The sequence below is a fragment of the Acipenser ruthenus genome, chromosome 23, assembly GCF_902713425.1.
Source record: "Acipenser ruthenus chromosome 23, fAciRut3.2 maternal haplotype, whole genome shotgun sequence".
NCBI classification, from domain to species: Eukaryota; Metazoa; Chordata; class Actinopteri; order Acipenseriformes; family Acipenseridae; genus Acipenser; species Acipenser ruthenus.
In genome coordinates this window covers 712,551-736,174 of record NC_081211.1, presented here as the reverse complement: position 1 = coordinate 736,174, position 23,624 = coordinate 712,551, and the positions used below count along the sequence as shown (strand labels likewise).

The following is a 23,624-nucleotide window of genomic DNA, read 5'->3' as shown; positions in this document are numbered from 1 at the left end:
TTGTGCTAAGAGTTTTGATTTATATGGAGCCTTTAAACAGAACAATGACAAAGAGACTGCTAACAGACTTCAGAGCGAGGTAAAGGAAAAATTATAACGAAGCCCTGCCAAGCTCCGATTCCTATCCTGCCAACGGAAAAAGGCTCCCCCATCCAAAAAGCTGGAACAAACATGCACATTGGTTCTTTAACCCATACAGCGCTGCAGCCTCATACTTATACAGCAGCCCCTTGAGTTTCTCCAGCCAACTCACATGCTCTTCTGAATTTAACCAACAATTATCAACACATGTTGAGTCTCCTCCTTCGAGTTCAATGGCAAAGCTTTTGTTTTCTGTTAAGTCCCACTCGAAAAGCAAATCGCTTTACTGATCTACGCTCCAAATTGCAACTGACAAGAGGGGGACTGGTGGGGGGTGGAGGGGGGGGTCTCCCTGTGATCGGCAGTTCAGAAAGTGTTTTCAAGTATCTGAAGTCTCGCAGTAGACTTGGACCAAGCTGGAATCACATGCTATTAATGAATTCAGTTCAGTGCTGGGTTGCCTGGAGGCAAACATGCTGTACAGTTATATGTTTCCATTTGGAAGACACAGTAAAGTGTGTGTGCCTCATCCCTGAGAGTCCCAAATGTCCATCTCTTTATTTAATCTCTTCTTCCTACTTTGTGAAGATACTGTGCAGCTACGGCCAAACGTTTTGCATCATCTAGAATTTTAGGATTGAGACGTAATAATAATATAAAAAGACTGTATGAACATAATTTATAGATCTTTTATTCAACATCATGTAATCAAAGAAACTACAAAATGATATCGCAAAAGTCTACCGGAAGCCATAATAGTAGTACAGTATTTCATGTTAGATTTATTAATATCACATTTTTCCATTGTCAGTTTTTCGTTCAGTATATGGAAAACGACAAAGTGGTATGGAATTCAATATGTTAACTTAGCATTATGCAGCAGATTTCGTTCAACTTCATGAAGCAAAATGAGTTCATTGTATCGCGTGATGCATGGGGGTGTACACTGCAGATATTCTTGTTCATCTGCAGTGCAGATATTCTGTTCAATCCATCTAGAACAAAACCTCAGAACCGATGATGCAAGAAAATGTTAGGATGCCAGACCATAAAATGCAAGTTTAAACAAGGATGATACCGAGATCAGGATGGACCCCTGCATCCTATCCTTCACCCATACATAACCCTTGCATTGTAATGTATTTTTAAGGCATGCACAAAATCCTTCTTTATCCCTGTATCGTCGTTGCTTTGTTCTTATTTTAAACTTGCATTTATGGACTTGGATGAGCGGCAGCGCTAAACTGTCCAATACGCATTCAAACATGACTATATAAGCAAAGGCCATATGGACACATGGTAGTCTCTTTAGTGTACGCCATTTGCCAAAGAAACAAACTATGGTAATTCCAGGAGTATTTCAGTCATCTATGTTTTGTATTATCAACTGCAGCTGGCCAATTACTGAAGCCAACAGTTTAGACCTATCCCAAATTAAAAGAGTATAATTTATGGTAATTCGATACTTCATTGTTTGGACAGGGAATCTTGTTTCCAGGGGAGTCCTGGAGGACAGAAGCAGGAGCAGCAGCAGCGCACATAACATAATCACTCTCTGTCAGGAACAATATGATCTTAACCCCTGTCAGTTTCTTCTGAGATTCTGGGTAGGATATAACTAGGAAATGTTCCAAAGACTGTTTTTTTTTTTTTTTTTTTTTAAAAGGGAAAAAAAAACCCAGAATGTCTTCACACAATGAAACGATTCATTTGCAGAACACTGCCGATGATGGGATTTTATTCTGTAAATAAAATTGTGCTGCCCTGCGACTGAACTGAGGAAGAACTGGGTTCCTTGATTTATTTGCTTAGCGGAATGGAGTTCCTGTACTTTTGTACAGAAAGGAACAGGAGTCCGGAGTAACGGATCAGGGCGTCAGCTGCTCCAAGGTAGGGCGGCTTTTGTTCTTGAAGGGAATGCAGAGCATTTCCTGCTGGTTCAAAACCGCCAGGATTATCTAAACAGCAACTCAGGGCTCAGTGAGCAAATCAAGGAACGCACACTTTAAAATTCGTATTGGGGGTGTTTTCTTCATGTGATAACACAGTAAATGCACAATAATTTGTGAAGTTACACTGAAACCCTCATTTTCCACTGTGTTTTACTAATGAGTCAGTGAGGTCCAAATGCTAAAATGACTCTGAAATTACACCTGTTCCTTTGGTTTTAAATGCAGGGACATTTTCAACACGACTTAAAAAAGGGAAAATCCACACCACAGCAACTACTGTACATGCTTAATTACTCAATTAAAATGAAGGCGGTTTCTGCTTACATATGTGGCTGTACATTCTGAATAGCACTGTTATTTGTGCTGCAGTATTTCTGTAAGGATCACCATGCTGCTATGTAGCTGTTTGCTCGTGGGACTGCAGCCTAGTAAAGTTGTTCCTATCAGTCTGACTACCACGAGGGCTCTGTCCTGTCAAGGACAAAGCCCTTCTGTCAGCAGTAGCTTCGAATCTGAGAGGGGCTGACGACAGGTATTCTCATAAAGGATTAGAAACCTGTCCTGTCTGTGAATTACCACCTGCGCTTATCCTCCTTGGCAGCGGTTTAAACCAGATCTATAACTCAAACAGATTTTGTGGTTCTGCTGAAGTGATACAGTGACAGCTGTATCTTATTACAATTGGGGAGCAGACAGCAAACGGATGAAACAAGACAAGTGAACATCAGAGAGCGTATTGAAACGTAGTAAAACGCTTTAAGAGGGATACTTTATATCATATACCTAGGGTTTCTAATTTTCGTTTTTAACCGATAAAAAAACCATAAAACACCCCCCATACAAAAAAGAAAAATCGGTGTTTATCAAATAAACACCAGAAAAACATTGGAAATGGTTCCTCAATTCACGTTGACTTGACCCATTTCCCAGTGAAAAAAATAAATAAAATAACCTACAAAAAAATATATATATATTTTCCCAGTGTATTTGGACAATGTCCCTTCTTCCTGACTGATATTGCGCATTGATTTGTTCAGAATACTTTAAACCCACCCCAACTACTGAGTGGCAGCAAATTCCTACATTTTTATTGGAGGATTGTACACGCTTGTGAGATTTAAAAACGAGATTACAATTTAATACGGAGCATTGTTCTTGCTCGAGAGACGTGAAGCTATATTAGAGTTCAATAGAGTTGCTTTACATGCTAGTGGCTTGACCATAACGATTTCGTTGTGGAAGACAGCAAAGGAAAGAAGGAACAAGTGTGCAAGTACTGTCAAGTCACTATACATATTGTGACAGAAAAAAAAAAAAACGCCCAAGCATTTTGGAAAGTAACCGAAAACAACAATTTCATACAGTATAGAAAAAGCGGGAAAAAAACCATTTACATAAAACTCGAAAATAGCTACAAAATAAGCACAGAAAAATGAAATGAATAAAAACAGAAAAACAGAAACCCTTACATATACTGCACATGTTGCTTACATTTCTACTCTCTTACCTGTTTAATTGTACGTGGGCTGTGTCGTTTTCGCTGAGATGATTATTCACCCTGCTCAATAACTATCTTTTGACGCCCCTAGATGAAGCATTGCACGCGGAAGCCTATCAAGCCGTGGTTGTTGTTATTGATTAATAATTTTAGCTAATAAAGAAATCTGCCTCTTTATCAGCGGTCCCTTCATACCGTGGGAATAGTTCTAAGGTGGCCCCCCTTTGATCTATTACTTCATTCCACAGGCACTTACATTCTCAATATAAGTCGGAGCACAAAAAGCGTGGTCTCGCTATGGCTCTGGATGATCGCGTTCCAAAGGGGGAACCCTCTGCTAACTTACTGCACCAATAGCTATTATGCAAAAGCAAGAAACATTGGTAGCTACCCAGTTATTACCGTGTTTTATTACATGCCTAACTAAGCTCCATAATCTACAGCATTACAAACAAATAAATAATGTCTGCAATCACCACTCTGTAACAATAGACAGAGTGATACAGATCACCAATCCACATGCTTTACACTAACACTGTGCCAAGCCTAACCGCTAGAGAAGAGTCCCTCCTTCTCCCTGCTGTACAGCAATCAAGGCAGAGGCTTAAGCAAGCCCCTGGACTCCGAGTCATCTCAGTGCATGAAAAACAACTGCGGCTTTGAAGTGTTTAAAAAGCGACAAACTGACACACACCCTCCCAGGCCTCTGTATTCATGAGAGCTTACAGTCGTCCGAGCGAGACCCTTGGGAATAGAGATGAACTTCCAGACTGGTCCAAACGTGACATCACACTGACACTGATTGGAAGGACGCTGGTCAGCATTTGGCAGGCGTGGGTAGAATAAAGAATGGGGGCCACTCAGGCTGGAGACGTATACAGAAAGCTAAATGGTTCAATTTATGGCACTTTGTTTTATTTGCAAATACCACAGCTTCACCTGAAAGAACACATGTATGCAGAAAGACAGAGAGAATTGTGTTACAGTGTTTGGTGGGGTACAGGACTGAAGCCTCTTTGTTCGTTTTTGTTGGGTCTCACACACAGCCAACATTAAATAATTACACAAGCAATTTGACAGAATGTAATAAAACTGTGCCGCTCTCCCTGCCAAAAGGAATAATAAAACTGACGGGCTGAAATAGTAATTATGTTCTTCAAGTGCCAGCAAGTGTGCCTGTTTAGTCCATGGTTGGATGAGGGGGATGCAGATTTCTACAAGGATTGTATTTGGCCTGTCATCCTTTATATCACAATTGACTATGTCTGCAACAAAGTGTAGCTGGAAGAGGCCTATTGCTCCTGGCCAGCATGGTATGTGCGTTCAAATCGCAGTTTGGTCATATTCTGCATGTCTATCTACCTTTTTAAATACTTAGAAACAATCTTGAACTGTAAATGAGTTTAGAACATGTAGCTTAACTGTTAAAGACACCTGAGCAGCATGCATGGGATCTGGGTTCAAGTCTCCTATTTTGTCATATGCACTGTATACCTATCCTATAAGTTACACATTGATTTAAGAGCTACAAATCATCTTACACTGCCACCCAACACATATGTCTAATTCAAGTTGTTTGGGGGTAGCACAAAGGCACGTGGCCAGTATGCAGACTGATTTAGGTTCAGTTACCAGCTCTTTGATATCTAAATATGCAGCTGAATTAAAAAACAAAAAAAACAAGTTTGTACTGCCTCTCACGACAGCAGCATTTAAACATGTGCGGAGTAGAATGCATTGAAAAAAAAGAAAAACATGTTGATTTTAAGTAGCCAGTTGCCCTGGCAGCCTTGTTAGCTTAGCACCTGGACTATAACCAGAAGGTCTGGGTTCCCTTCCCAGTTAGATCAGGCACTTCCTATTCTCATTGTAAAAACAAATATTAATCCAAATGTGCTAACTGTCCAGGAATGGGTTTACAACGACTTACCAATAGCCTACCCAGCATTAATTCAAGTCCAGACACTTGATGCTAGAGCCAATATCTGAAATGAACAATAACATATGACCTGCAATATAAGGGGGATGAACCTGGTGTACGCACCTTTGTAGCCTCTAAGAGAATACGAACCACACATGCTTGCTTAAGCATTATGCCAAAAGTGAGAAAAATGCATTTACATAAAATGATATACCGAATATATGTGCACTCTCCTCCGGGCTGAGAGAATGAAACTACGTGTTCAGTTTTTATGCAGAAGTTTCTGATGTGCTCGTTCGGAAAACTCACTTCCAGTTGATGTGCTCGGAAATATAAAATAAGCACATGAGTTAAATGAACAAGACTGGAAATTGTCTATTTCCTTCAACACTTCACAAAACATGTAAAGTTCTGAGTTTATTAAAAGGGAATCATAGAGTACTTCTCCAGCAATAGTTACTGAAGCTTCTGAATAATCATTCTGCATCTGACAGAAAGAAAGAAAGAAAGAAAGAAAGAAAGAAAGAAAGAAAGAAAGAAAATATACATTCTGCTTCTAATCTCTCCACCGTATTAGTCTCTGCTTGGTATTACTGTACCACTTAAAATTAAGTTGGTCTTGTGACTTAGAAAATAAAAGAGACTGTTTTCTTTTTTTCTTTTGTCCCCCTTTTCAATTGCATGGCTTAATGCAGCATGGGATATTAAATAGGTGGAGTGGATATGAATATCAAAATATATTCTTACCTCTTTTCTCTGTTGCAGGATCTGCTGGGATCTTTATTTTTTTCAGGCTTTTAGTTTTCTACAATTCTTTCTTTCTTTCTCTCTTTCTTTCTTTCTTTCTTTTTTTTCGTTTTTTGTGTTCCAGCAAAGCTTGGAAAAACTTGGCAATAGCTGCTTGCAGAAATAAACAAATGTTTTTCTTCTCCTTCGTCTTGTGCTCCTGTTACAAGGCTACTCCGCGGGGTTGCAATAAGCAAGGACTCGGTTTCTTCAGCGTCTTGTTGAGTCTCTCCCTTTAAGTAGCATTCAGAGGCACCTTCAGGCTCGCAGTCAGTGAGTGAGTAGGAGGGAGAGAGGACCGGGGAGAGAGAGGTAGGGCACTGAGCACAGCTTTGCAGCAAATGGGTGTTGCGGACACAGAGAGCAGGATTTTCACAGGATTGTTATGGGGCAAGCCCACACCAAAGGTCTGGATTTCTTTCTTTTTTCTTTCTTTTTTTTTTTGAGCGTCTTCCAAGTAAGGATTGTTTCCTAGTTCCCCAGATACAAAAGGAGAGTGTTTGCCTAATAGGGGGATGGGAAGCCAGAACAAAATCCTTAAAACAAGGTACCTATTGGTACCCAACAGACCTCTACTGTGTATCCAGCCCTTTGCACCAGGGTGACGTAAGAACATGCTGCCACTAAAGTTCTAACACTACCCATGTGTTCAAATTAATCAACCCGTGAACCCGAGGCTGATTGAACCACTGGAAAGACGTCAGATACCTTCTTGGAAATCCCTTTTCCGTTTCATCTATTTGAATCTATATTCGATAGCTCCTGTTCCCCACCCCCCTGCATCAGGAATTGTATGTTTCTAACACCACTGCTTTCCTTGGATCTCTTTTAATAAAAACTACTGTAACTCGAATCCATGTCTTTATTAATCAGAACAAAACGTGATGTAGAAGGTAGATTTGCCATGTTGTTGCTTGAGTTGGAAATGGGCATTATATATATTCAGTGCTGAATTATTTTGCCCTGTTTTCCTCCATAATTTAGAATGTCCAGTTATGTTCCTTCAGGAGAACTGAAGGTCAGTAGGCTTCCTCCAATCACACAGCCAAGCCAATCACCTCTTTGCACCCAGGGAGATCGACAGCGGATGCCGGCAAGGGACAAAGGCCAGCCCGACAGGTGCCAGCTTGTGCTCTCCGGGCGACCGGCCAGTAGGGGCCGCTATAGCATGACGAGGTGACTACGTCCCTGCTGACTTCTCCTCCCTAATTCACAGGAGGGCCAGAGCCAATGTGATGCTCCCAATGCAACACTGCTTCGTAGCAGTGACAGTGTCAGCATTGACTAGGGCCAGCTTGGAATGCTGGAAAAATAGGAGCAACTTTGGTCGAGTGTGCAGGGATGGAAATAAGACTCCCATTGCATAGCACTTTTATCCATTCCTGGTTTTCCTATGAGTTAAATAAGACACACCTGAGCTTGTTACCTATACACTAGGGCAAATCAAGAACATATTAAAAACTGGAATGGGTGAAACTGCGATGCAATAGGAGTCTTACATCCTGGTGTGATATATTAGGCCATCCTTATGGGAAACTAAAAGTTCTTATCACAATGCTGAATCCTGCAATATGCAAATAGGGAATTTGAAATGGCTCCTCCAATGTCCAATTTAAAGATTTACTTTCTGTCTTTTTGACTTCTCTTTTCAGACAGCAGCGTTTTATGCATGCATGATAAAAAAGATCTTGCTGCTGAACTATTCTATTCCTACAGAGCATGTTTTCTTTGAATGCATAGTTTTGTAATGACGGTACTTTACAATGAGACTCAGTCTTTGAATAGCATCATTAGCTTCACCAATTAAGTGCAGTGTATTTCCTTTTGATGTTGTTTAAGTGCAAGGGTCTGTTCTGTTACCAGTTTTGCTCTAAAACCTTGATTAATACTTTGTATGACTCTGAGAACGTCTGCAAATTCAACAGATACAGAACTGTTAAGACTAGTCATTTTTCGCTTAAAAAGTTTGTTGTATCATTGTTGAAACTGCGGTAAAAATGAATTTCTGACACCAGGCAGTGCTTTAAGATAATCTGACATTGATTTTGATTGGTTTAAGCCCTGATGAATATTTGTTACACAACGGAAATAGACAGAGATAAAACCGCAGGGGAGATACTGAAATTGAAGAAGGGTACTATGAAAAAGACCTAGGAGTTTATGTTGACTCAGAAATGTCTTCATCTAGACAATGTGGTGAAGCTATAAAAAAGGCCAACAAGATGCTCGGATACATTGTGAGAAGTGTTGAATTTAAATCAAGGGAAGTAATGTTAAAACTTTACAATGCATTAATAAGACCTCACCTAGAATATTGTGTTCAGTTCTGGTCACCTCGTTACAAAAAGGATATTGCTGCTCTAGAAAGAGTGCAAAGAAGAGCAACCAGAATTATCCTGGGTTTAAAAGGCGTGTTGTATGCAGACAGGCTAAAAGAATTGAATCTATTCAGTCTTGAACAAAGAAGACTACGCCGCGATCTGATTCAAACTTTCAAAATCCTAAAAAGGTATAGACAATGTCGACCCAGGGGACTTTTTTGACCTGAAAAAAGAAACAAGGACCAGGGGTCACAAATGGAGATTAGATAAAGGGGCATTCAGAACAGAAAATAGGAGTCACTTTTTTACACAGAGAATTGTGAGGGTCTGGAACCAACTCCCCAGTAATGTTGTTGAAGCTGACACCCTGGGATCCTTCAAGAAGCTGCTTGATGAGATTCTGGGATCAATAAGCTACTAACAACCAAACGAGCAAGATGGGCTGAATGGCCTCCTCTCGTTTGTAAACTTTCTTATGTTCTTATGTTCTTAAGGGCAACAGTGTGGAGTAGTGGTTAGGGCTCTGGACTCTTGCCCAGAGGGTTGTGGGTTCAATCCCCAGTGGGGGACACTGCTGTTGTACCCTTGAGCAAGGTACTTTACCTAGATTGCTCCAGTAAAAACCCAACTGTATAAATGGGTAATTGTATGTAAAAATAATGTGATATCTGTATAATGTGAAATAATGTATAATGTGATATCTTGTAACAATTGTAAGTCGCCCTGGATAAGGGCGTCTGCTAAGAAATAAATAATAATAAGAGTAAAAATGTACATACTCGTTGAGGATACTTATATAAACATGTATTCGGCACGTCCCTAATTATTACTGGACTACAGAGGGTCTTGTTATAAAAAAAATACACACCTTTTACTCCTGTTGAAAAATTCCTTACATTATATGCCATTTAAACATGTAGTAGTGCAATTAAAATCATGTTTACCTTTCAAATGCTATTTTTGTGATGCAGGGTCTAGGAATAAGGTTTGCTTGGGAGAACAAAAAATACTTCCCCAGCCATCAATCTCTGCTCCGACTTTGGTTTTGAGGGACAGACGGTTACTGTAGAAAACAGAACACTATGATGATGTAAACCAAGCAGAGCGAATGTGCAAATCAGAGCGAGCAAATTGCCATGTGACGTAATCTCGACTTTTGAAAAGCAGGCTCTTTGTAACTGGTATTGGTTAATATGAGTCTGCATGGCCACACCTTGGAAAGCAAGCTGTGGAGTCTCTGGCTTCCCCTGAATATATCAATAAAAAAAATAAACAGCTTCTAACAGCTTCTAACAAATTGGATACTCTCACTATCCCAAAGGACCTGTTATTTAAAAAAAAAACAATAAAACTAATAATAATAACTCTGTTCCGCTACCTTCCACCTGCTTGTCGAACAGACCCACCCTGCAGCCCATATGAATGGACGGGACTGTACTGTATTACAAAGAATTTATTCAAGGTCTAAAAAAACATTTCACGTGCGCTGTTCAAGCTAGGCCACTAGGGGAGCTCTAAGACCCATATGGGGTTTATGGTTAGGCTGCTAGTGGATATGGGCTCAAAGACAGGATGCTTTCATGGGCTTAGTTTTACATGCACCATACATACAGGGAATTCAAAATAATATGCAGGACTATAGCTAATGTGAACTTGGATCCAAGTGTATCCTCATAGATGACAAAAATGATTATTATTATTATTATTTATTTCTTAGCAGACGCCCTTATCCAGGGTGACTTACAGTCGTAAACAAAAATACATTTCAAGAATCACAGTACAAGTATTAATACAAGTAAGAGCAAGATAAATACAATGACTTCGGTTCTAGCAAGTACAAGTATATGACAAAATACGATTCAATAACGCAGCAGATAACAGTGGTCAGTGATAGTTACAATATTTGACAACAATTAAAATGCGTTTATTGAGACATTATAATACATATTTGTTTTTAGCATCTATAACTTGCTAATACACTATTTATAAATGACACGTTGATATATCATTATTTTCTAATTTTGAGTCCTAAATTCACACTTTTGGTTCCAGTATAACATTCTCTAAATACTATGCCACTATAAACATTATATATATATATATATATATATATATATATATAGTTATGGGTGTTTTTTGTGTCTTGTTTTCAGCTGCTATTCCAGCATTGGATTTTGTAGTTTGCTGAGCAGGCAGGCAGGCATGGGCTCATTGCCGGGGCTCACAGGTGTACTCATATATTGGACTGACTCACGGAAATCTGACCCCTGTTTTTGTAGGAATCAAACACAAAAGAGAAAAGGCTGTGTTTTAATCAGTCGGGATCTCTGAATAAAAGAATGCAAGGATTATTATATTAAATTGGTTCCAGAAGGTGGCATACACACCGGCCTCCGTTCAGATGAGAAATTCAACCGCAGGCAAGGGCAAAAAGCACGTTTTACAATCAAAAATAGGCAGCAGTGTGGAGTAGTGGTTAGGGCTCTGGACTCTTGACCGGAGGGTTGTGGGTTTAATCCCTGGTGGGGCACCGCTGCTGTACCCTTGAGCAAGGTACTTTACCTAGATTGCTCCAGTAAAAACCCAACTGTATAAATGGGTAATTGTATGTAAAAATAATGTGATATCTTGTAACAATTGTAAGTCGCCCTGGATAAGGGCATCTGCTAAGACATAAATAATAATAATAAAAAATAAAGAACATTTTTGAAATAATTTAACAATGCAGTTCAGTAAAATGTATATGGAATTTGATTTGCAAAGTTTAAACTGGCTACGTACAATATTCCAAGAGTTACACATCAACCACACAGACACTAGACAAGGAATCAACCACACAGACAGCAGACAAGGAATTGGATGCACATGCACATGCTTTTATGTAAGCAAGATGCCATTTTAATCGTTGTATTACTGCATGGAAATACACACACTCACATACACAAACACACACACACACACACATAGACATAGATATGTATCTTTTTCTTTTGTTTCCTGTTTCATACATTTTCTTTCAAGGGGGTATATAGCATGATCATTATATGTTTCATACATTTGAAGATATGTGTTAGAATTTCTAGCAGTTCCTACCCCAGGCCATCCTGTCTCACCTGGGTGGAACGTGATGACAGACTCAGAGCCTAGTGCCTTCCTGAGAGAGTGTGAACCTGCCAAGAGCCCTGTCTACACCACAGAGACACCGAGCAACTATCTGTGTGTCTGTCCGATGATGATGAACAACCCTGTGACAGCTGGGAAGAAAATAAAATAAAGTGTTATAAAGCACTGGTGAGGCTTTGCATTATCTGGGAAACAGTTACCAGAGATCATTATTGTTTTAAGGTATCCTCTTGCAGCCCCTACATTGTTTTTAGTTATTACTGTTTGCTAAGATGATTTCTTTGGGTCTCTTATAGATAATTCAAAGGGGAACGAAATCCGATCAATGGACGTCTTTGGGGTCACAAGTGATATTATCTTTACCTGAGCATTATTAACAGGTATTACCATGTAACAGAGAACGTTATAAGTGATTATAATATTATTATTCTGCTACTGGTGCAATTGTTGCTTTTAAACTTCAACGGGTACCAGAGTCATTTACATGAATGAGACTCAAGTACAGTCACTTCCAAATCCCCTTTTGTAATGATGCAATCATTCCTTTGAAGTGATATGCACTGCAAATATGGAATATGGAAGCAAGTAAAGAACTGAAGAAGGAGGACTCACCTCTCTGTTTTACCAAAAGAACCGTTCTCTAGCCGACTCCTCCAAAAAAGGAAAAGAGACAGAAGCTGATGTTATTGTTGCACCTGACTCTCCTCCCCCTCACCCCCGGACTGTGAGAACAGGCTGAACCCGGAGCTAAGAGGAACAGGAGACTTGGGCAGGGCTGAGTGCGGTGGCTGCTGCTGCACCAGGGATTGGGCTGGGGCTCTGCAGATCAGCTAACACAAGCCTCATACAGCTGGCAGGCTAGTGGGCAAGTGGAAGGGTGAGGATAGATAGGCTTTTTACAGCTGCCAAAAAAGGAATTTCACAATGTTAAGAAAACTGCTTTGAGCACACGGGGGAAACAGAAGAGAGACTGTATACCAACTCCCGGTCAGTTTAGTGCATTGATTGGTTGTGCAATCGAGCAACATAAATACTACTTGTCAAAGCGTTATGCGAGGAAATACTGTACACACTATGCACTTTGTCGCTCAATCATTTTTATGGTTTTTACTGTTCCCGTTAGACCAGCAAGACTTTTACTGATCCTGTACACATCTTATTGATTTTGGATCATTCCATTGATTTGTTTTGCCTCGTTATTAGCAGATACTTTTGCAGCCTGTCACGTTGAGTGGCAGGTCCCTGAATTCACAATGTAAACGGGATCTTTTTCTATAATGACAGACAAACAGACAGCCTGATGGAGCGACGGTCCGATCCCAGCTGAGAGCAGACCCTGCACAGACAGGCCGTCTCACTCTGAACGAGGGTCTGCATCAATATTTGGAAGAGGAAGAATATGGGTGTTATTTTATTTTTTAACAAACATCACCCCGCTCTGTCACTCTCCTCAGAGAAAGGAAAGGTTTATTCGCTGTCCAACAATAACGTTTACTTGCCTGTCTCCCAAAAACAAAAGCTTGGCCAGCAGCTATCCAGAGCAGGAAATCCACTGGGCTACTATACACTGCACGTGGTCTTAAAGCATGTGGCCCCACCCAGGTCCAACACCTTAAAGGGATGGCCTATTTTTTATTTTGCACATTACCTTCAGCAGAAATTACAATTATTAATTTATTATAACTTAAAATAAAACATACATTTAGAGTCAGCAAACTGTTTCAGCTCACGCCTCCATCATTAGCCTTGTGTATGTGAGCTAATCAGATCCAAGCTACCTATTTCAGAAATTGACTCCCTCATATCCCTCAGATCTTTCTATTCTGCATGTAAAACAGTTGGGGGGGGGCAGGAGCATTGATTGCTTCGGACCCGACTGAGTTTGGCTTGTAAACTCAGTATGTTTGTTTCCGGATTCAAAACCATTAATTACAAAACGAACTGTTACGTATGATTACAAGACGGTTGTTCATCAACTCTTGCAGCTGCCCGCGCCACCCCAGACAGGTACAGGCATCAACAGGTGAGACGTATTACACCCTGAAGAGGTTTAGCCTGATTGCTCAGAATTCTAACACACAGCCATTGTAAATGATAACCCAAGATGAATTCTGGAACCCAGGATTGAAAAACAGAGAACTGTTTATTTCAAAACGTGGAACTGCTGCACCAAAATAAAAACTGACAACGCTTATATAATTATTATTTGCAATGCCTCGACATACAATACAGTGCGATCTGTCCTTGTAAGTTTAGTTTGTCAATAAAGTTCAGCAGAATTTAACCCAAAATCTACTGCTTCTGTCAGACGCAGCTGTAAAGCAATGTCCAAGCTGGTCCACAAACACACACAAGAAATGCAATGCGTACACATTGGGAGAGGCAGGGTAAACAGCTTAGTAATGAATCGACTACATCCTGTCACTTTCTCGTGGGAAAGGAACACATTGGACTTCTGAATTTGCCACTCTCCCACTTTTGGGATTTGTTCATTCTTTGTTATCTGTAGTTTAAAATGATGATGTACGGTAATAACAGTATTTTCAAAGCTTGGTAAACAAATGTTTAAATGTACCCAGTGAAGCTGCATTTCGAATGGTAACGGATTCCAGAATTTGTTTTCCAAAGACTTGATTGAAGAAGGGATTATTTCTAACAATAAGTGCATTCATAAATAAAGTTATTAAATAAACAAATGCATTTACATAAAAAAATAACCAGTTGAATATATATATATATATATATATATATATATATATATATATATATATATATATATACAGTACTGTGCAAAAGTTTTAGGCAGGTTTGAAAAAATGCTGTAAAGTAAGAATGCTTTCAAAAATAGACATGTTAATAGTTTATATTTATCAATTAACAAAATGCAAAGTGAGTGAACAGAAGAAAAATCTACATCAAATCAATATTTGGTGTGACCACCCTTTGCCTTCAAAACAGCATCAATTCTTCTAGGTACACTTGCACACAGTTTTTGAAGGAACTCGGCAGGTAGGTTGGCCCAAACATCTTGGAGAACTAACCACAGTTCTTCTGTGGATTTAGGCAGCCTCAGTTGCTTCTCTCTTCATGTAATCCCAGACAGACTCGATGATGTTGAGATCAGGGCTCTGTGGGGGCCATACCATCACTTCCAGGACTCCTTGTTCTTCTTTACGCTGAAGATAGTTCTTAATGACTTTCGCTGTATGTTTGGGGTCGTTGTCATGCTGCAGAATAAATTTGGGGCCAATCAGATGCCTCCCTGATGGTATTGCATGATGGATAAGTATCTGCCTGTACTTCTCAGCATTGAGGAGACCATTAATTCTGACCAAATCCCCAACTCCATTTGCAGAAATGCAGCCCCAAACTTGCAAGGAACCTCCACCATGCTTCACTGTTGCCTGCAGACACTCATTCGTGTACTGCTCTCCAGCCCTTCGGCGAACAAACTGCCTTCTGCTACAGCCAAATATTTCAAATTTTGACTCATCAGTCCAGAGCACCTGCTGCCATTTTTCTGCACCCCAGTTCCTGTGTTTTCGTGCATAGTTGTCGCTTGGCCTTGTTTCCACGTTGGAGGTATGGCTTTTTGGCCGCAAGTCTTCCATGAAGGTCACTTCTGACCAGACTTCTCCAGACAGTAGATGGGTGTACCAGGGTCCCACTATTTTCTGCCAATTCTGAGCTGATGGCACTGCTGGACATCTTCCGATTGCGAAGGGAACTAAGCATGATGTGTCTTTCATCTGCTGCAGTAAGTTTCCTTGGCCGACCACTGCGTCTACGGTCCTCAACGTTGCCCGTTTCTTTGTGCTTCTTCAAAAGAGCTTGGACAGCACACCTGGAAACCCCAGTCTGCCTTGAAATCTCTGCCTGGGAGAGACCTTGCTGATGCAGTATAACTACCTTGTGTCTTGTTGCTGTGCTCAGTCTTGCCATGGTGTATGACTTTTGACAGTAAACTGTCTTCAGCAACCTCACCTTGTTAGCTGAGTTTGGCTTTTCCTCACCCAGTTTTATTCCTCCTACACAGCTGTTTCTGTTTCAGTTAATGATTGTGTTTCAACCTACATATTGAATTGATGATCATTAGCACCTGTTTGGTATAATTGTTTAATCATACACCTGACTATATGCCTACAAAATCCCTGACTTTGTGCAAGTGTACCAAGAAGAATTGATGCTGTTTTGAAGGCAAAGGGTGGTCACACCAAATATGGATTTGATTTAGATTTTTCTTCTGTTCACTCACTTTGCATTTAGTTAATTGATAAATATAATCTATTAACATGTCTATTTTCGAAAGCATTCTTACTTTACAGCATTTTTTCAAACCTGCCTAAAACTTTTGCATAGTACTGTATATATATATATATATATATATATATATATATATGTATTTCAATAGCAAGAGAAAGTGGGCAGTGAAGTTAATTTGGGAGCAATCCTCCAGTTGATCACTTCCACAGGATGTGCGATGAAGGAACATTGAAGCACATGTAACTGAGATTCAGATAAAATGTGCGACACCGCAGCAATAAATCTAAACCAGTAAAACTCTAAAATCTTCCACTGCTATACCCTGTACATATCCTCATCCAGCGCGCACACACGCGCACACACGCACACACACACGCACACACAATCAAGCCATTAGCCTCGAGTCTCTCCAAATGATTCAGATGGAACTGTTTATAAAAATTCTTTCCATTGAAATCTCTGGCATAGTTTACATTTTAAAATCAGAAATAGAAGGTCCTTTCTAATCATGTTCAGTGTCATTTTCCTCTCTAAAAGCTCTGATTTTTTAACATGACAGTGTAATTTTGATTCCAAATGAAAAGAAGGTATAAGAAGGAAAGAAAGAAAGAAAGAAAGAAAGAAAGAAAGAAAGAAAGTTTTTTTTTTTTTTAAAGAAATGTATTCATTGCTAAGTCAAAAAACAATGTAACTGTCTTGTGTATTTTGGCTTGGGCGTTGAGAACTGAAAAATGTTCCCATACCCTGGAACGCTGGGCTGTGATATGTAACACACATAGTGGTTAACTTTGTAAAAACATACAGAGCTGCTTAAAATTACCCCGTGATTTACAATCGGGGGGGGGGGGGGGGGGGGGCTGTGTAATCATGTGGCTGATTTACACTAATGGCTGTGCTCAGGTAGGGAAACAGCAGCCCCAGGGCATTAATCACAAAACCAGGGACTGTGCCCAAGACAGAAGGCAGCTGTGTGACTGCCAGGCTCCGTTATACAGTACATGTGTGCCAAATGTATTTATCAAGCAGCAAACAAATTGGGTCAGTACGGGAGGAGAAATCGGCGACCAATCTCCTTACTGAATATTGGTCAGGTGATATTCTCCACAAAAGCCTTCCACTGAAAACATGTGCGTGCTGTAATATAATATTTAGCGGTGAGCTTCGCAATAGGGTGATTTGTTTTTTGGTACAGGCTCACAAAACAAAAGCCATTACTCCTGTGATTTAACAGAGTCTCTAATCAAGCTTACAAAAATAAAAAGGTATGTGAATTAGGTAAAAAAAAAAGCCATTTAAACTAATACCTCTCCACCCACATCGCCTTCGACAGCAATTCCAGCTGGGTTAAGAAAATAACAAAACGTACATTTAAAGTCAATTTTACCAATCATTTATATAGTCAAATGGTTGTTGTCTTAAGTAGCTGTATGCCTGTGGCAGACTGGTTTGTGGGGTAACCTCTTAAGAAACCAGAAAGTGGGTGTTGCAATTACCGCTTCTCTTCAGTAGCTTCTGAAATCTTCCCCAGGGCCCACTTCCCATGCTTTCCTCTCCACGTGCCCCCTAAGTCGGTGCACCAAAGACAACTGAAAGCAGCGGCTCGCTTCTGGAGGCTTGCATTGGTAGCTCCCAGGGAGACAACATCAGGAGTGATTACAAGGCTGGTGATTTTAATAAAGGAGGACATTCCTCCAAGAGCATTTTTCTACATCCTTTAGCATGAGAAAACATTCAGATCCCCAAACACCAAACATGTACTGTACATCTTTCCACAAGATGTTAGTGCTCAGGCAGGTATAGGCAAGCAGCATAGCAGACAGGCGGGGTGGGAGAGGCAGGGAAAGAGGAGGATGACTGAAGGATTTCAGAAGCACCTGTTTCGCATTTTCCCTTTTTCTGTAAATGAAAAAAAACAAAACAAAAAACAAAAAAAAAACGCTGTTTCTATTTCCATCTGGTCTACTTCTGAAACGCTTACATGTAATTACTCTTTTCCGATGCATGACAACTCTGTTTTGAGCTAATTACACACAGAGACACAAAGAGGTACAGGTCATTCACTGAGGGACTTTTACAATTTTCTCTGCGTGCTGCTGGGAGATGTAGGTGTTACAGAATTGGTCTACCGTACATGCCATGAACCATTTATAAGCAGAGGAACACAATAATACCACGTGCGAATATGTTAATAATCACACACAAAAATCCAATTTCTTTCTTTCTTTCTTTCTTTCTTTCTTTCTTTCTTTCTCAGCAGTGTACCTGTATATTGGGAGCTGACATTCTATTTAAACGATAATGACCTGAACCACAAAACAGTGAGCAAACGAAAGCTATGCTGTCTGTAACTGATTGACTTAATATGCAGACGTTTAGTCAGGACTGCTCTCAGACCCCCCTCCCCCCCCTCGCGTAGCGGTCATATGGCAGAGAAAAGGGCCGACCTCTAACTGCCTTGTTAATGAAATCAGTCTACTTGAAACACAAATGACAGCAAATGGAGATGCTAGCTGTTCAAAGGAACGCGTCAATCCTCTGTTAATATAGTTTGCAGGTGTATTATGTTGAGTGTCCAGAAGATTAATAGGCATATCTCTCTCTCTCTCTCTCTCTCTCTCTCTCTCTCTCTCTCTCTCTCTCTCTCTCTCTCTCTCTCTCTCTCTCTATATATATATATATATATATATATATATATATATATATTGTCGTTGAGAAAAGTCTCATCAGCTTGCAGGAATATGTGTTTTTCCAGATCTCTGGTGGAGATAATTACCCCCTGATGCTCCTGATCTCAAAGAAAGCTCCACCATCGCTGTGATCAGATCCTGTAAGAAGCAGCTCAGAACTGATTTAATCCCCAATGGGGGATCTGTCTCGACTTTTTTTGTTCTTGGGAAAGCTCGGCTTAGAAATACAAGGAGATGACAATACTGGTCTTTTTTTTAATAATTCATTTTGGTCTTTCAGTGTGTGTATTTATCATTTCAAAATGAGCAGGGATAGACATATAAAATTGTTATATTATTATTATTATTATTATTATTATTATTATTATTATTATTATTATTATTATTATTATTATTAAGGTTAGGGTTAGGGTTAATAATAATAATAATAATAATATTAGGGTTAGGGTTATTAATAATAATAATAATAATAATAATAATAATAATAATAATAATAATAATAATAATAATAATAATAATGGCATCCACAGGACCAAACTATTTAGCACAACATCACAATTTGTTAATTTTAAACCCTTAAATAATATGACACTAAAACTTTGGTAGACAAAGACAAATGAAGTATTTATATTATGAATCAGAAAGGTCCAAATAAAACACATAAAAAGCCTTAATATATATACAGACGTGCTCAAATTTGTTGGTACCCTTACAGCTCATTGAAATAATGCTTCATTCCTCCTGAAAAGTGAAGAAATTAAAAGCTATTTTATCATGTATACTTGCATGCCTTTGGTATGTCATAGAATAAAGCAAAGAAGCTGTGAAAAGAGATGAATTATTGTTTATTCTACAAAGATATTCTAAAATGGCCTGGACACATTTGTTGGTACCCCTTAGAAAAGATAATAAATAATTGGATTATAGTGATATTTCAAACTAATTTGTTTCTTTAATTAGTAACACACATGTCTCCAATCTTGTAATCAGTCATTCAGCCTATTTAAATGGAGAAAAGTAGTCACTGTGCTGTTTGGTATCATTGTGTGCACCACACTGAACATGGACTAGAGAAAGCAAAGGAGAGAGTTGTCTGAGGAGATCAGAAAGAAAATAATAGACAAGCATGGTAAAGGTAAAGGCTACAAGACCATCTCTTGATGTTCCTGTGACAACAGTTGCAAATATTATTAAGACGTTTAAGGTCCATGGAACTGTAGGCAACCTCCCTGGGCACGGCCGCAAGAGGAAAATCGACCCCAGATTGAACAGAAGGATAGTGCGAATGGTAGAAAAAGAACCAAGGATAACTGCCAAAGAGATACAAGCTGAACTCCAAGGTGAAGGTACGTCAGTTTCTGATCGCACCATCCGTCGCTTTTTGAGCGAAAGTGGGCTCCATGGAAGAAGACCCAGGAGGACTCCACTTTTGAAAGAAAAACATAAAAAAGCTAGACTGGAATTTGCTAAAATGCATATTGACAAGCCACAATCCTTCTGGGAGAATGTCCTTTGGACAGATGAGTCAAAACTGGAGCTTTTTGGCAAGTCACATCAGCTCTATGTTCACAGATGAAAAAATTAATCTTTCAAAGAAAAGAACACCATACCTACAGTGAAACATGGAGGAGGCTCGGTTGTGTTTTGGGGCTGCTTTGCTGCGCAGGGTGCATTGAATCTGTGCCGGGCACAATGAAATCTCAAGACTATCAAGGCATTCTGGAGCAAAACGTACTGTCAGAAAGCTCTGTCTCAGTCGCAGGTCATGGGTCCTCCAACAGGATAATGACCCAAAACACACAGCTAAAAGCACCCAAGAATGGATAAGAACAAAACATTGGACTATTCTGAAGTGGCCTTCTATGAGTCCTGATCTGAATTCTATCGAACATCTATGGAAAGAGCTGAAACTTGCAGTCTGGAGAAGGCACCCATCAAACCTGAGACAGCTGGAGCAGTTTGCTCAGGAAGAGTGGGCCAAACTACCTGTTAACAGGTGCAGAAGTCTCATTGAGAGCTACAGAAAACGTTTGATTGCAGTGATTGCCTCTAAAGGTTGTGCAACAAAATATTAGGTTAGCGGTCCCATCATTTTTGTCCATGCCATTTTCATTTGTTTTATTATTTACAATATTATGTTGAATAAAAAATCAAAAGTAAAGTCTGATTTCTATTAAATATGGAATAAGCAATGGTGGATGCCAATTGCTTTTGTCAGTTTCAAGTTATTTCAGAGAAAATTGTGCATTCTTCGTTTTTTGTGGAGGGTTACCAACAAATTTGAGCACGTCTGTATATATAAAAGCATGGAAGGATGGTAGCTTGTGTCATTAGTGTATCTCGGTTTCACACCTTCTCCCTCGCAATAAAGCAGGGAGCTGATTGGTATGCAGCTCCCGACCGCTGATTCCAAACTGATTAAGTAATGGTGCAAAGGAATGCCAAGCCTTGCTCAGCACAGCGCTCTGCACTGAGAGACAAGCCTGCAGCTTCTCAGCCTCCCAGCCTCTGAACTGCCTTTGTGAGCGATCAGCCACTTCAGAACTCACCTTCTCCAGCACTCTGTGCACAATGAAGGAGAAGAGCCCCTCAGAAACCATTGTCTGAACTGGACTCCTGCAGAGTTAAATGAGGGCACACACACACACACACACACACACACACACACACACGCACATACTCACAGACACACACACTCACAGACACACACACTCAGACACACACATAGACACACATACTCACACACACTCACACACACATACTCTCACACACACACAAACATACACACACACACACACACACACACACACACACACACACACACATTGACAGGGAGGGTAACGCTTCACAGCAAGAAGTACTGATTGCAGTGTTTTGAAATAAGTTTCAAAATGCATCTTTTCTATGAGGGGTATAAGTATTTATAGAAAGGAGGTGTGGAATCATTGCCACTTCTGTTTGTTGTAATTAAACTGTTAAATCAAATATATATTGAAACGGTCTTGAAGACCCACATTAAAATAGGAATTGAAATCAGTTTAAATACATAAATAAAACATGCAATGACTGTGGGTCTGGCGGTGGCGGGTGCGGGGGGGGGGGGGGGGGGGGGGTATCATATAATTTGTATGAGACAAGCACAATGTAGCACAGGGGATGTTAAATCCTGATGAACGGTCCACACTAATGCACCTCTATTGTTGCGATCAGCAAGCAGATGCTGGCAGCCTTAAATAGCTGGCACAGTAGCCACTGCTCCGACTGCTGGTTGAAAAATGACACAGCGCTACCTTTCCCCCAGGGGACAGTGACTGACAATGGGTCCCGATCGGTGCCGTTGCCGAGAATGCCGGTTGCTAAGCGGAGCGGCTTGGAGAATGCGCCGGAGAGGAAAATCCTGGGCTGGGATCAGATGGATTGCCAAGTCGGTATGCTTTCGTTAACAATGCTCTTATTGATTCTCCCACACTTTGAGCACATTCCTTTCCGCCATTCTGACCCCTTTATTTTGCTACCAAATGATACTGTACTGAGCACTGTGGTCATCTAAGGGAATTGTGCTAAAGTATCAACCTGGCATTCCATTTCATGGGACCTAGTTCATTACCCATTGCTTCAGTCTCGATAAACAAAACTGCAGCTGCAGCTGGAGTGATGCTGAGAACTATTACCTTTCAGGTTCCCCTTTTTACTTCAATATTCACAGTGTCTGCAACATGCAAGCATGTCTATTACCTGTCAGCCGGTTCATTAGCACAACTAATTAAGTATCAGGCTCCACGAGCGCTTTCAATCACCTGCAAGTGCCCCTCAATATAATCTGAACACCACCTGCCTGCAACTGGAGCAGACATAAACAAATACAGTTGATTCGTTCCCCTGTGAATGTCACTAAATTCGTCAGATTCGAACCCAAGCCTCCAGAGAGGACTTTTCACTCCACCCCACCTAACAAAGCTCATTCTCACCCTGTATTTACACGGTTACATGTCAGCAGCAATTGCCAGAAGCCAGCATTGTTCTCTACCTTCCACATGGGCAACATCGCTCTCTTGTCTTCCACGCGTTCATATCGCTGAAGGAAAAGGTTCAGAATTCAAAAACAGAGAGAGGGAGAGGGAGAGATAGAGGGAGAGGCAGAGGCAGAGGCAGAGGCAGAGGAAGAGGGAGAGCGAGAGTGAGAGAGAGAGAGCTGCCCTTGAGTTTTATATGTAATAAGATCTAGTTTAAAGACAATATTGTTGTTGGCTGAAAGGAAGTTCCATTCTGAGGCCCAGGCTGAAGTTTCCTCTCTCCTACTTACCTGGTGGAGGTCCTTGATCTGGATACATGGGGAGAGCAGCTGAGTGCCAAACATGTGAAATACAATTAATGGTGAACAGCAGTGCAGTGTTGTCCGGGTTTGGTGTTGGCTCGGATCATGTTAGCCGTCTAACAATGACAAACGAGTACAATTAGATTGGCAAACAAACAAACACAAAACACCCACAGGTTTTTTCACGGTCATTCAGCGGTTCTTTCGTAACCATAACAAAGGAACAGTTTGCTTCGCCACTCCCCCTTGCAATCTATAATCTATAAGCAATCGCTTTTCCTCCACCTCGCCGCCCGTCTGAGGCGATGACTTGGTGTACTGTAGCTCCGCCCCCTTTCTAGATGGCCGACTTCCACCTTTCCCTGGAATGAATTGCCAAACCATCCAGTCCGGGGCACACTTTTGCCTTTACACAGCGCCCTCACAGGTCAGGAGGGAGATTTATAACCAAGATTCATTCTTTCTCTGTAACATGTTCCCACAAGCTAAACAGGAACTTCACTTCCCTCTCAAAGCACTGATAGTAGCAGAAGATCAACCGTTACAGTCGGCTGCAGTCTCGTCTCAATGGCTCAGTCTAATCAGGGTTAAGTTCCTGGGAAGGAACAGAGAACTGCGACCTTTTATCCCGTACCAAAGTCAACAAGATTTTCTACAAGCATTGCTGACATTCTTCA

At 40.5% G+C, this 23,624-nt stretch overlaps 1 protein-coding gene across 1 annotated transcript in view; it reads right to left on the bottom strand.

The window, feature by feature from the left end:
- Positions 1-6,811, bottom strand: part of LOC117413055 (collagen alpha-2(VIII) chain-like) — a 38,571-nt gene extending 31,760 nt beyond the window's left edge. The window contains exon 1 of the mRNA XM_034021782.3: positions 6,200-6,811. The gene's annotated coding sequence lies outside the window, so the exon portion shown is untranslated. The remainder of the gene's footprint in view (positions 1-6,199) is intronic.
- Positions 6,812-23,624: the final 16,813 nt, after the last annotated feature.